The sequence below is a fragment of the Panthera onca genome, chromosome C1 (assembly GCF_046562875.1).
Source record: "Panthera onca isolate mPanOnc1 chromosome C1, mPanOnc1 haplotype 2, whole genome shotgun sequence".
Classification (NCBI taxonomy): Eukaryota; Metazoa; Chordata; class Mammalia; order Carnivora; family Felidae; genus Panthera; species Panthera onca.
This window is the reverse complement of record NC_138346.1, coordinates 100,366,460-100,379,602: the sequence shown is the minus strand read 5'-3', so window position 1 is coordinate 100,379,602 and position 13,143 is coordinate 100,366,460.

Genomic DNA, 13,143 nt, shown 5'->3' with positions numbered 1-13,143 from the left:
AACTGTAAGCCTATCTCTGCCCACAGAGAGCTTGCAGTGGAGACATGGGTGAATGTCTCACAAGCACGAAACAGACAACCAAGTTCCACTTGACTTCACAGGCTTTACACAAGTAATGCTCTGTTTGGAGAAAAACAGGAACTCTGCCAACTGAGACCAAAAGTATTCTCAAAAGGCAGGATGGTTAGAATCCTAAGGCTTAGAAAGGGAAAAAAGGCAATGCCTATCTGAGGTGTAGCACCTATGCGAATACTTTTGGTCAATGGTTTCAATCTATTTGGGATAATTTACTCACAACTGTTTTGTCACTTCCAAGTTCTCCTTTTTCTTTCTTTCTTTTTTTTCTGTCATTAATTAGTTCTCAAAGTAAAAGGGTACAATACCACCAAATATGCCTAGACTGCTTCATCTTAAACTTTCCTTACACTCCCACAGTAAAGAGAATCTGCAGACTGTATGCATCTCTTTAGAGGCATTCCAAATGCACTAAATGTGTTCCTTATATCCTACAATTTTCCTGCTTCTCCCCCCCCCCCCCCAGCTGTGTTTTCAACTAAGCCATCACAGTTTGGCATATACTTTCCCAAATCTTGACATATTATATTGTTTCATGTCTTGACACAAAATCTCTGAGATGCATTACAAGGAGAGAAAGTCTGCAATTTATAAGGCTCAACTAATTACTGGTGTGTATAAATTCCCAGGCTCAATTTGAACTGTATCTCCTTGCAAAATGAAATGGCAGAGGCTGCTAGACAACCATCTATATTAAGATATAATTCTGACTTGGTATATGACTTTTTAAAAATAATTTTAACTAGTAATAAATAAAGAATTGTACAAACAAAAGTGTAACTCCCAATAGAATTGAATCTGGTCTGGTGGCTCATGTTGAAATTTATTTTTATGGAAGTGGCAGAATGAAATAGAGTGAATGACAACCAGTCGGCAGATCTGGATAAGGAATTTCTGTAAGAAAAAGTCTTCACAGTGGAACTCAAAGAAGCTGTAACATTCAGTTCCACTCAATCTTTGCTTTAAAGAGATGAAAACAGTGAGTCACAGAAAGACTAAGGCATCTGCCACACACCTAGAAAGTGGCTGATAGTGATTATGGTACATTTATCTTTATATTTATCCATTTTTACAATTAGACAAATTATCACTAGTCTAACTGTAAATTAGTCTAATTGTCAAAATAGCAAAATTGAAATTTACTTTGTCTCCATAATTTAAGTAATTCCAAAGCTTGGTCACGTGGAACTTGATTCAGATTGAAAATAGACTGATTATATATATGATTATATATAATACATAGTGAATATGTATATAGAATAAAATTTTCAAATATTAAGGCAACTAAACTAAAATAAAAAAGTATATTACTCTTTAGATAAGAAATCCTTTACATTTAAGAATCTAAGAGACTCAGCTTACATTTCAATGTTAATGTATTCACTCATTCATCTATTCAAAAAAATTGCTGGAGTTGCATATGGATCAGGCAGAATAAGAATTCTCCACATAAGGGTCTCCAGTGCCTTTATTCAGAGGATCTATAGAAATGTGAACTTCCAATGTAGACCACTGAGAGACATGCATTAATAATTTAATATTTGCTCAATACAAGTTTTCCAAGCACTGACTATGTGCCAGACACCGTCGGGGGTAGCAACGGGCTTACATTCTAGTGGGGGTAGCAACGGACGTTAAATGTGTAAACAAATAAATCAGTTGTCACAAATTGGGAATGAAGTATAAAAGCGATGAACTAGGAGTCAGGATAGAATACACTGAATGACTGTGAGCACAGAAGGCAGAACCTGAGGGCTACTTGTATAGGGCAAGGGGAAGTCTGTCTATGGAAATAAGATTTAAAGTAAAACTTAAAGGATGAGAATTCAGCAATGAGGGAGAATAAGAGGACGGTATTCCATGCAGAGTGAATGGCAAATACAAAGGGCCTGAGTTAAGGAAACAATGGTGTGCTTTAGGAACTAAAAGAAGATACAAATGGCTAAATGTTACTTAATTTGAAGAGAGTGGCTCCATATGACAATGACAGCTCAAGAGGAATCAGATTTTCCAAGAGGAGAAATTTGGAAGTTGGTTGGAGTAAAATGCATATTACATGACAGGCTTCATTGGTTCGCAAGCTCCTTGGGGGCATTGCGGGTGCAATCTGAAACCAGTCCCCATACAAGGAGGGCAAGGAGAGACTGAAGAAAGAGGCAGATCACTCTACATTGGTAGATGGCAGGCTTAAGAAGCACTGGAACTTACTTACAGGACTTGTCTTGTGCAACTGCAAGACAAGTAGATCTCCACACTTGCCCACTAAACCGTAAAAATTCATATAGAGGCCTTAACTGGGTTCAGTTATGTATTCAGTCCAGACGGTCTTAGCACCACATCACCATCTCCAGGCTGTGTCCTTGGAGCAGCCTCGGGGAGTGGGAAAAGCAAGTAGAGGCCACATTCCAAGGACAAGTGAGGAGCCTCTGATTGCCAGGATCCAACTCACAAGTCAACTGGCAGTCACGGCCTCTAGATGACCTCTCCTATTATTTTAAAATGTTATTGAGATATAATTGACACATTATAAACTCCATGCATTTAAAGTGCACAGTTCAATGGTTTTCAGTACAATTATGGAGTTCTTCAACCAGCACTATAACTGAATTCATTGTGGAAAAATGTATGTAACATGAAATCCACCATTTTAAACTATTTTAAAGTGTATAATTCAGTAGTTTATGTGCATTCCCTATGTTGTGCAGCAACTATCCCACTACCTAGTTTCAGAATTTTTCATCACTCGGAATGGAAACCTCATACACATTAAGCAGTCACTCTCTGTTCCTCATCCTCCAGGCCCCTGGAACCTATTAACCAACTTTCCTTCTCAATAGATTTAACTATTCTGGATATCTTATATAAATGGAATCATACAGCACATGGTCTTTTGTGTCTGGCTTCTTTCATTTAGCAAAATGCACACAAATGTTCATAACCACCTCTATTTATAATATCCAAAATATGTAAACCTAAATGCCCATCAACAGATGAATGGATGAACAAAATCTGGTATATCTTATACAATGGAATATTATTGAATCATAAAAAGGAATTGTGTTCTAAAGAATGAATCTTGAAAACATTATAATTATAGAATATTTTACATGAAGAGTTTTTAAACAGAGATATAAAAGAATCCCGTTTACTTTAGAGAACATCTCATTGGCGACCAAATGAATGAATGTTCCCCCAGAGGGAACAAGAGAAGTAGGGAAAATAAGGACCTATGATAGATAGGGAGCTATTGCAGTAGACCAAGTGAGAAATAGTGTTTGTTTAGGTGAGGAAGTTGGCAATGAAGAGAGAGGGAAGCCAACACATTAGAAAGATGTTTAGAAATAGAATTATAAGGCCTTGTGCTTCATTGGATTTACAGAGAGAAATCAATGCAGGCACACAGGTGTAGAATGCAGCTATGCCATTTACTATAATGTGCAAGACCATGGAAGAAGGAGATTTCAGGGAGAAAATCAGTAGTTGTTATGTGATAATGTTCAACACCGTGTGTTAGAGAGGATGTGGACCTATGAGAACTCTCCTGTAATGAAGAGTAAACTTTATATATCGACTTCAGAAAACTGTTTAGCAGAATCTTCAAAGCACAAATATGCATGTAAAATACACTCCAGTAATTCTTCTCCTAAGTAAATGCTTAGCAGAAACAGTATGTATATCCACTGAAAATAATATATATGGATTTTATTGCAGTGTTATTCATGGTATTCCAAAACTGGAAGCTACTGAAATGCCTATTGACAGACAAATGGATAAATTAATTATGGGCACAGATTATCGTTCCTGACTGACATAGACACTGAGGCCCTGTGCAGGTTAAAAGCTTCTCTTACATTACACAGCAAGTGAAGATAAAGTTGACTTGAGACCTGTCACTACGCCAAAATATTTCATTTTACTCACTATATCTCACTGAATGTTCTCTCCCCTTTCTATGCTTCCTGCTGAGTTACAGGCAGAAAACTGTAGCCAGAGGATTAGTCAGAGTCCTGTAGCTAAAACCTGATATGAATTGGGGCACAGGTTTTAGGATTCCTGGAAAATTATCATATTAGGAAGATCTAAATGATGTCAATTCATCACCGTGACTCACCCCCCCCCCCACCGCCATGGCACCTACACTATAAAATAGCAATGAAATTGTCATTATCAAATGAAAGAATATTTCACACAGAGTAATCTTCCTGATATATTAGAGTGGCTGTCAACTGTTAAACCAGGCTGAACATTGTACAAAGAATTTAAAACACTATATCTTACTATTTACCCCTGTCAGCCAAGCTGTTGAAATAGCACACAAATATTTAGGAAAACTGAAACCATTTTGCCTTCTCAAGGACTTTCACATTCTTCTACAATAAACCAGAGTTCTAAAGAGTTCATCAAGAGTTCTGGAAGGAGCTATATTAAAAAACAGAAAGTGGTGCAGTTCGTACATTCCATCAGGTCCTCTCAGACTCCTCAGTCAGATGACCCCAGGTCTATGCTGTTCACACTGCATGGGGACTAAATTGATAGTCAATGGTTCAACAGTGTTGGCTCCAACCACAAATGAAATTTGCCGGCATCTGCCTCTTTTCCCTTCCTCTGGTCTTCCCCAGGAATCTGCCAGGTTTTCTGCCAACAGATTTCCTCTACTCAAGTCTGCCCAGCCTCCCGCTGCTGTGCCTGCCTTCTCACCAGATTGGTTTTCTTTAATTGTATTATTTTTATGAACCAGAGCGGAGCTTGTTTTTCTCATCAGATGTTGTATTTAGTAGGTATATAAAGGAGACCATCTCACCGTGGGCCATTCCCATCTGGAGCATCTCCCTCATCTTGCCAGAAGCAGGCTTCCCCTTCCTCTCTCTTGGCCAGGCTTCTGATATGTCTGCATATTTCACACCTAACTCTTCCCAAACAGTTTCAGATGGTGAAGGAAATGGGAATGTCCCTCTTTCCTTTATCCTTTTGCATGTTTTTATTTACCATTTCATCTTGGGTATGGTATAGTGTGTTACTTTGTTAGGGCTGCCGTAACAAATCACCATAAACTGAGAGGCTTAAAGCAACACAGATGTATTCTCTCACAATTCTAGAGGCCAGAAGTCTGAAATCAAGGTGTCAGCAGGCCTGTATTCTGACCCACGGCTCTGGACAGAACCCAATCCATGCCCTTCTGCTGGTAGCTGCTGGCAATCCTTACCCTTCCTTAGCTTGTAGCTATGTTATTTCAATCTCTGCTTTTTTTAAAACAATTTTTTAATTTTTTTAACGTTTTATTTATTTTTGAGACAGAGAGAGACAGAGCATGAATGGGGGAGGGGCAGAGAGAGAGGGAGACACAGAATCGGAAGCAGGCTCCAGGCTCTGAGCCATCAGCCCAGAGCCCAACGCGGGGCTCGAACTCACGGACCGCGAGATCGTGACCTGAGCTGAAGTTGGACGCCCAACCGACTGAGCCACCCAGGCGCCCCTTAAACAATTTTTAATGTTTATTTTATTTTTGAGAGAGAGAGAAAGAGCGCACACACAAGTGGGGGAGGGGCAGAGAGAGAGGGAAACAGAATCTGAAGCAGGCTCTAGGCTCTGAGCTGTCAGCACAGAGCCCGATGGGGCTCGAACTCACGAACCATGAGATCATGACCTGAACCTAAGTCAGACGCTTAACCAACTGAGCCACCCAGGCACCCCAAGTAGGTTTACTGTTTAAATATTTTTTTTTTCAAAATTTAAAGTTACTCGGAAACATACAGGTTAGTAAAAATGAGATCTAATCTATTTACGTTGTCATAGAGTTCTTTTCTACCTGATATAGGAAAGAGATCTACTATTAATGTGATGACAAAAACAGAAAATGCATACACATAAAGGTTTGAGGGAAGTTCTGACCTCAACTACATTGTTATCCTTGATCTGCGGTCATCTTGTTGACTGGTAAGTACTTACACAGTTCATTTAACTTTTTTTTTTCCATAGAAAGTTTAGTGACTCCTAGAAATATTTATTTCTTTCCCTCTCTGTGGAAAACCTGACATGATCAGAACACTAGGGTTTATAATTTCAGCCACTTTCATAATGATTCTTTAACTTATCAGAAACATTGACTTTAATTTCCTTCTGAAAGCAGGTGACTGCTGAGCACAGCCCCATAAAGCTAATTAATTATGGTAATTGTGTCATATGATGCTTGAAAATGGGTGCTTCCAGAATTGCTGAGAGAAATGTGTCTTCATCTAAGTTCGGCAGGCTACGTGTGCACTTTCAATTTGTATTCTTCCATATCCTGCCAGATAAATAATTTTCCTCCTAGAGAGAGAAACCGATAGAGGATATGGCACGCTTTGAGCTCCATGATAGTCCAACCGCAGCCTGACATACATACAAATAGATTAATGGTCCACAATTTTCTGTGCATTGAAATATCTGTCACAAGAATAAATGTATACTCCCCCCTTCCATTTTATGCTCTCATTATAGTCCTTGTCAAAGGAAATTATTATCTATTATTACTTTTTTTTTGGAAAAATATTCTGTTTTGGTGCAAAATGTGCCATTAGAGTGATAAAGAAAAATATAATCATATATTTTTAGATATAATTCCCTGAAAAAGTGTTCTCATGACAGAATATAAAAGAGCACAACAATAACACAAAAATACTCCTATTACCTCGGTAAATGTTAGAGCATATTGGCTTTAAAAAAAAGTCAGCCCCGTCACAATTACTTTGTGTTTTTAGTTTTTCTTTAGATTCCTGCTTTTTGTTTAGATTCTTTATATCTAGGCAGACAGCAGGTCTGTCGCACGTCATACCTATTCTTTGAATGGTATCAAGGAGGGCTCAGATTGAAGACACTCTGCATTTAGATGACTCCAGGAAGCACTTTCAGGAGCCTTGCTTCTTTTGTGGCAACTTGTAGCATGAAGAGCTTTCCCATTTACCTCCTTTGTTCCTGTGGTGTCTAACAGAGTAAGCTACAGATAGCAGGTGTTCAGGCATTTGCTAGCATTGAATCTGAGAACAGAATAAATCTATTTAAGTAAAAGAGAATTCGAGTTGGGCCTCACTTGAGATTTTTGTTACACTCTTATGGTAAACTTTTGGCCATTTTGGCCTTGTGTAACAATCCTAGCTGATGCTATTCTCATAGGAAAACAAATCTTATGTCCCCAAATCAATGGGATCCGCATGTATCTCAGTTTCTGGTAATATAAGGACAATATAGAAACAATTTTTTTTTTTATTTTTATTTATTTTTGAGAGAGAGAGAGAGAGAGAGACAGAGCATGAGCAGGGAGAGGTAGAGAGAGGAGAAGACGCAGAATCTGGAGCAGTCTCCAGGCTCTGAGGTGTCAACAGAGAACTCAACGGGGCTCAAACCCATGAACCATGAGATCACAGCCTGAGCCGAAGTCAGATGCTTAACCGACTGAGCCACCCAGGTGCCCCCATATAAACAAAGTTTTAATCTTTTCTAAATACATAACTACACATCTTTGTTCTTACTATAATCATTTAAGGTATTTAAAATTTTTTAAATGTTATAAATGCTATTTAAATATTACTGACATGGTTTTAATTCACTTCTAGTATCCTGAGAGATCCATCTCCTTTACTAATATAACTAGCCAATCCAGCTAGTTAAAGTATTAAATGCTTATGCTAAACTTCATTCCAATTTCCAACTACCTTTTAAGCCATCAGTGGGAGAAGTTATGCTTTTCCTCTTTTAGCTTCTTTTCAGCATCTTTCTGCACTGGATACCTTACCCACTAGTTGGCTGCCCCCGTGGACAGCATCTGTTGTCCTATTCCATGCTTGCACAGGACTTGGCGGCTCTCCACATGCTTTCATAAAAAAATTCTCTTCATCAGAGTACACTCTAATAATCACTGCACACTTACTAAAGATGATATAAAGTATACACACACCACTGAAAACTCAGGAGTCCTTCGTATTTCCCTCAAAACCCCTGTTCAGTCCTTCCGTCAGCCAGGAGCTTCCTTCCCACCCCCCACACCCTTGAGCATTGCTCAGCTTTTTAGCTTGCCCTGTCTTTTCTTTATTGAGGTTGATGGCTTTTTCCTCCTGGTTTAAAATTCTTGCAGTTTTTTTGCCCTTCGACAGTTATCAAAGTCATTTTCTCTGCCAAAAAGGCCCTTTCACACCAGTTGCTTGGAAGATAATATTTTCTCTATGTCTTACAAATAAATAGCGGGTACTTTTCCTGTTTGACACTTATGTGTTTATTATTTCTTAAAATTTTATTTCCAGTATAATATACAGTGTTATATTAGTCTCAGGTGTACAATATAGTGATTCAACAATTCTATACATTACTCAGTGCTCATCATAAATGTACTCTTAACCCTCTTCACCTACTTCACCCCATTCCCCCACACACCTCCCCTCAGGTAAACATCTGTTTGCTCTCTGTAGGTAAGAATCTATTTCTTGGTTTGTCTTATTTCTTTACTCATTTGTTTTGCTTCTTTAATTCCACACGAGTGAAATCATATGGTGTTTGTCTTTCTCTGACTTATTTTACTTAGCATTATATACTCTAGGTCCATCGAGGCTATTGCAAATGGCAAGATTTTATTCTTTTTTATGGCTGAGTAATGTTCTGCTGTATATATGCCACATCTTCTTTACCCATTCATCTATCAATGGACACTTAGGCTGCTTCCATAATTTGGCTATTGTAAGTGATGCTTCAATAAACATAGGGTGTATATATCTTTTTGAATTTGTGTTTTGGATTTTTTGGTAACTACCCGGTTGTGGATTACTGGATCATATGGTAGTTCTTTTGTTAATTTTTTGAGGAACCCCAATACTATTTTCCACAGTGACTGCACCAGTTTGCATTCCCACCAGTAGTGTGCAAGGGTTTCTTTTCTCTACATCCTTGCTCGCAAGTTGTTTCTCAGGTTTGTTTGTTTGTTTTTAATTTTTTTTTAAATTTTAGCCATTTTGACAGGTGTGGCATGATATCTTATTGTGGTTTTGATTTGCATTTCCCCAATGATTAGTGATGTTGACCATTTTTTCATGTGTCTGTTCACCATCTGTATGTCTTCTTCGGAGATGTGTCTGTTCATGTGTCCTGTCCATTTTTTTTTTCCTGGCTAAAACCCATTTATTCCTAATCTGAACAAGCCTGGCATCTGTAACTAGACATGTAGCTTCCATTTGCCTTCTTTCCTGTGAGTAGCTTTGCTCTATGATTCTACTGAAGTAAAAGTGTTTCTTAAACAGTCCAACAGCACTTCATGCAAATTTGAACCATGTGAATTTGAGATTTTTTTTAAATTGGAGTATTTACTTTTTTGTTGTTGAGTTGTATAATTTCTTTATACATTTTGGATACCAACCCCTTATCAGATATGCTATTTGCAAATATCTTCTCTCATTCAGTAGGTTGTCTTTTAGTTTTGCTGATTGTTTCCTCTGCCTTACAAAGGCTTTTTATTTTGATGCAGTCCCAATAGTTTATTTTTGCTTTTGTTTCCGTTGCCGCAGGGGACCTACCTAGAAAAATGTTGCTGTGGCCAATGTCAAAGAAATTATTGCCTGTACTCTTTTGTAGGATTTTTATGGCTTCAGGCCTCACATTTGGATCTTTAATCTATTTTGAGTTTATTTTTGTGTCTGGTGTTAGAAAGTGGCCCGATTTCATTCTTTTGCATATAGCTGTTCAGTTTTTCAACACCATTTGTTGAAGAGACTGTCTTTTTCCTATTGCATATTCTTGTCTCCTTTGTCAAAGATTAGTTGACCATATGAGTGTGGTTGTATTTCTGGGCTCTCTACTCTAAGTAGTGAATATTTTGATAAAGAGGGAGAACCACCATGTTTTCTAAGAATCAGAGCTTCATTAAAGTTCTAGTTTTATCACTTATTTGTGTCATATTTGGTAAACTATTTATCTTTCCTAAATCTTAGTTTTCTCATTTTAAAAATTGATAGTATCATAACACACCTTGTTATGTTTGCTGTAGGATTTAATAATATTTGGAAAGCACTTGGGTGCTTATTTCACTCAAGACCATGAGTGAGAATTTTTTAAAAGGTCCTCGTCCTCCATAAGAACAGTATTTCAGGAAGAAATATGGGGAATACATACCAGTCAACCACTGGATGACCATGATGTCTATAATCCCTAACACTGCAAACTTGAAAGTTACACATGAGCAAAACCTAAGATCCTCTCAAAGAATTTTGTCAGTGAACATGGAAAAAGAGACTTTGGGATATTGAGAGAAAAGAGAAGACCGCTATATCCTTAACCGAGGGAGGTATATCTTGCAGACAAAAGTAGAAAACAATGACTGTTTAAAAGATATCGATACCATGCATTTGAAAGAAAACATATTACTATGAGAGATTTAGGATCTGCGAAGAAGCCCCAGGTTTATTTGTCTAGCAGAGTAAAACATGAAGATATATAGTGGGGTTGCTGTGTTTGTTCTGGGCAGTAAAATGTAAGTACCTCTTTGTCACTTGAGATGTTAACTTTTCAAGAAGTCAAACTTCTATTTATTGTGGAGGATGATTTGTTTTTCCTCTCATTGGCACAAAGCTCCCAATAAATAGAATAAATGTGCCTTCTTCACTGAATTTTAATTTGTATAATAAATGGACGCTTTGTCCAAGTAGTTAATTGATGTGATGCCTTGTTTTTACTATGTATAAAATCCTTTATACTCTGTTCCCATAAATATCTTTATTAATAAAAGAAAAAACAAGTAAAGGTTAATTTCAATTCCAGCAATATACAGTCACACCTGTCAAATAAAAATGGGAAGACAAGAAACTTCTCATTAAAATGAAATTATTGACATCAGATAGACATCTTTGCACATGCTATTCCCACTCTTACATGGCACGGTAGGAGAGGAGAGAGACTCAAGAAAGTGCCTCATGACTTCAGGGAATAGAATTAAGATCATAGCAATGAGATATTGGTTAAAGAAAACTATGTTAAACAAGTATTTAATTAGCCTTAGATGTTGTCAGCTTTCTGTCTGTGATGGGATTGAATGTGCAAGCCTTGTTTTCTTTAGGGAAAAAAAGAAACGCTGTCACTGATAATGCCACCCACATTTATCATTATAAACTGCTTACATTTGACTGTGTGATGATGTATGTAGGGATGTAAGCTTGAGCATAGAAGGGGCTTTATTTCTTACTATACTTCAAAATTTTCATTTTGAATGTTGGTCACCATATAGCAATCAAATCTGGACTCATTCAATTAGTAATGGGAAAGATGAAAAGGTCCAGGAGTTGGCATTTGTAATCAGACTTAGCTCAAAATGGAATATTTATCTTTCTTTTTAACCTTTTGTTTAAAACTACAATTTTAGTTTTCATCGATTGAACACCAAGCTTATGTTACATATTTAAATGTAGATATACATATGTTATACATGGTATTTTATTAAATTTTTTTAAACCAGTAATTCATATTTTAGTGTCATTTTAAAGATACTGAAATTGAGTCTCAAAAAGGTTAAAAAATGTGCCCAAGGTTGTCTAATGAGGAAGCAACATAAAAATCTGATTCACTTCAGCTATAACTCAATTATACTATTGAAGGAGGGTGGTCCACAAAAAGGGAATTTGCCACATATTTGGGAATTACTGCTTAAAGCATCACTTTTTGTATATCTTACCTAGTTGAGTCCTACTTATGTCAATAACTCATGTATTCACATACTTATATAAAGACCACATGATTATATGAATTTTTGAACACTGTGTCTTATTTTTTATAGTCCCTTTGACAGTCTATGAGTTACCACTTTTTGCAATTCTCGTTGTTTTCCCTCTTCATTCTAATTTTATTTTTTTAAGCTTCTCAGTGTAGAATTTAGAATGCTAAGGTAGACAGAGAATCCAGGAACAGATTTCAGGGTCGGTGTATGACCCAATGCAAATGTCAACAGAAACAGTGTCAGTCATGCTTCAGGTACAATTGTAAATAGGATTGTTTTCTTAATTTCTCTTTCTGCTGTTTCGTTATTAGTGTATAGAGATTCAACAGGTTTCTGTATGTTAATTTTGTATCCTGCAACTTTACTGAATTCATTTACCAAAGAGTTTTTTCGGTGGAGTCTTTACAAATTTTTTTTTAATGTTTTGAGAGAGAGAGGGGGAGAGAGACAGAACACAAGGGGGGAGGAGCAGAGACAGAGAGGGAGACACAGAATCCGAAGCAGGCTCCAGGCTCTGAGCTGTCAGTACAGAGCCCTACACCGGGCTCAAACCCATGAAACGTCAGATCATGACCTGAGCTAAAGTAGGACGCTTAACCAACTGAGCCACCCAGGCACTCCTAGAATTTTCTATATATAATATCATATCATCTGCAAATAGTGACAGTTTTACTTCTTCTTTACTTATTTGGATGACTTTCATGTCCTTCTCTTGTCTGATTGCTAGGCTAGGACTTCCAGTACTATGGTGAATAAAACTAGTGAGAGTGGACATCCCTGACTTGTTCCTGACCTTATGAGAAAAGTTACCAGTTTTTCATTATTGACAATGATGTTAGCTATGGGTTTTTCATAAGTGGCTTTTATTATGTTGAGGTATGTTTGCTCTAAATCTACTTTGTTGAAGGTTTCATCATGAATGGATGTTGTACAATATCAAATGCTTTTTCTACATCTACTGAAATGATCATAAGGTTTATATCCTTTCTCTTTTTGATGTGGTCTATCACAGTGACTGGCTTGCAAATACTGAACCACTATCCCTGGAATAAATCCCCCTTTATCATGGTGAATGATTTTTTTAATGTATTATTGATTCAGTGTACTAATATTTTGTTGAGAATTTTGCATCTATGTTAATCAGGGATATTGACCTATAATTTTTTTTTCATAGTGTCTTTATCTAGTTTTGGTATCAGGGCAATGCTTGTCTCATAGAACGAATTTCGAAGCTCTCCTTTCTCTTCTTCTTCTTTCTTTCTTTCCTTCTTTTTTTGTGGGGGGGGGGGGATAGTTTAAGAAGAATAGGCATTAACTCTTTAAATGTTTGTTAGAATTTACTTGTA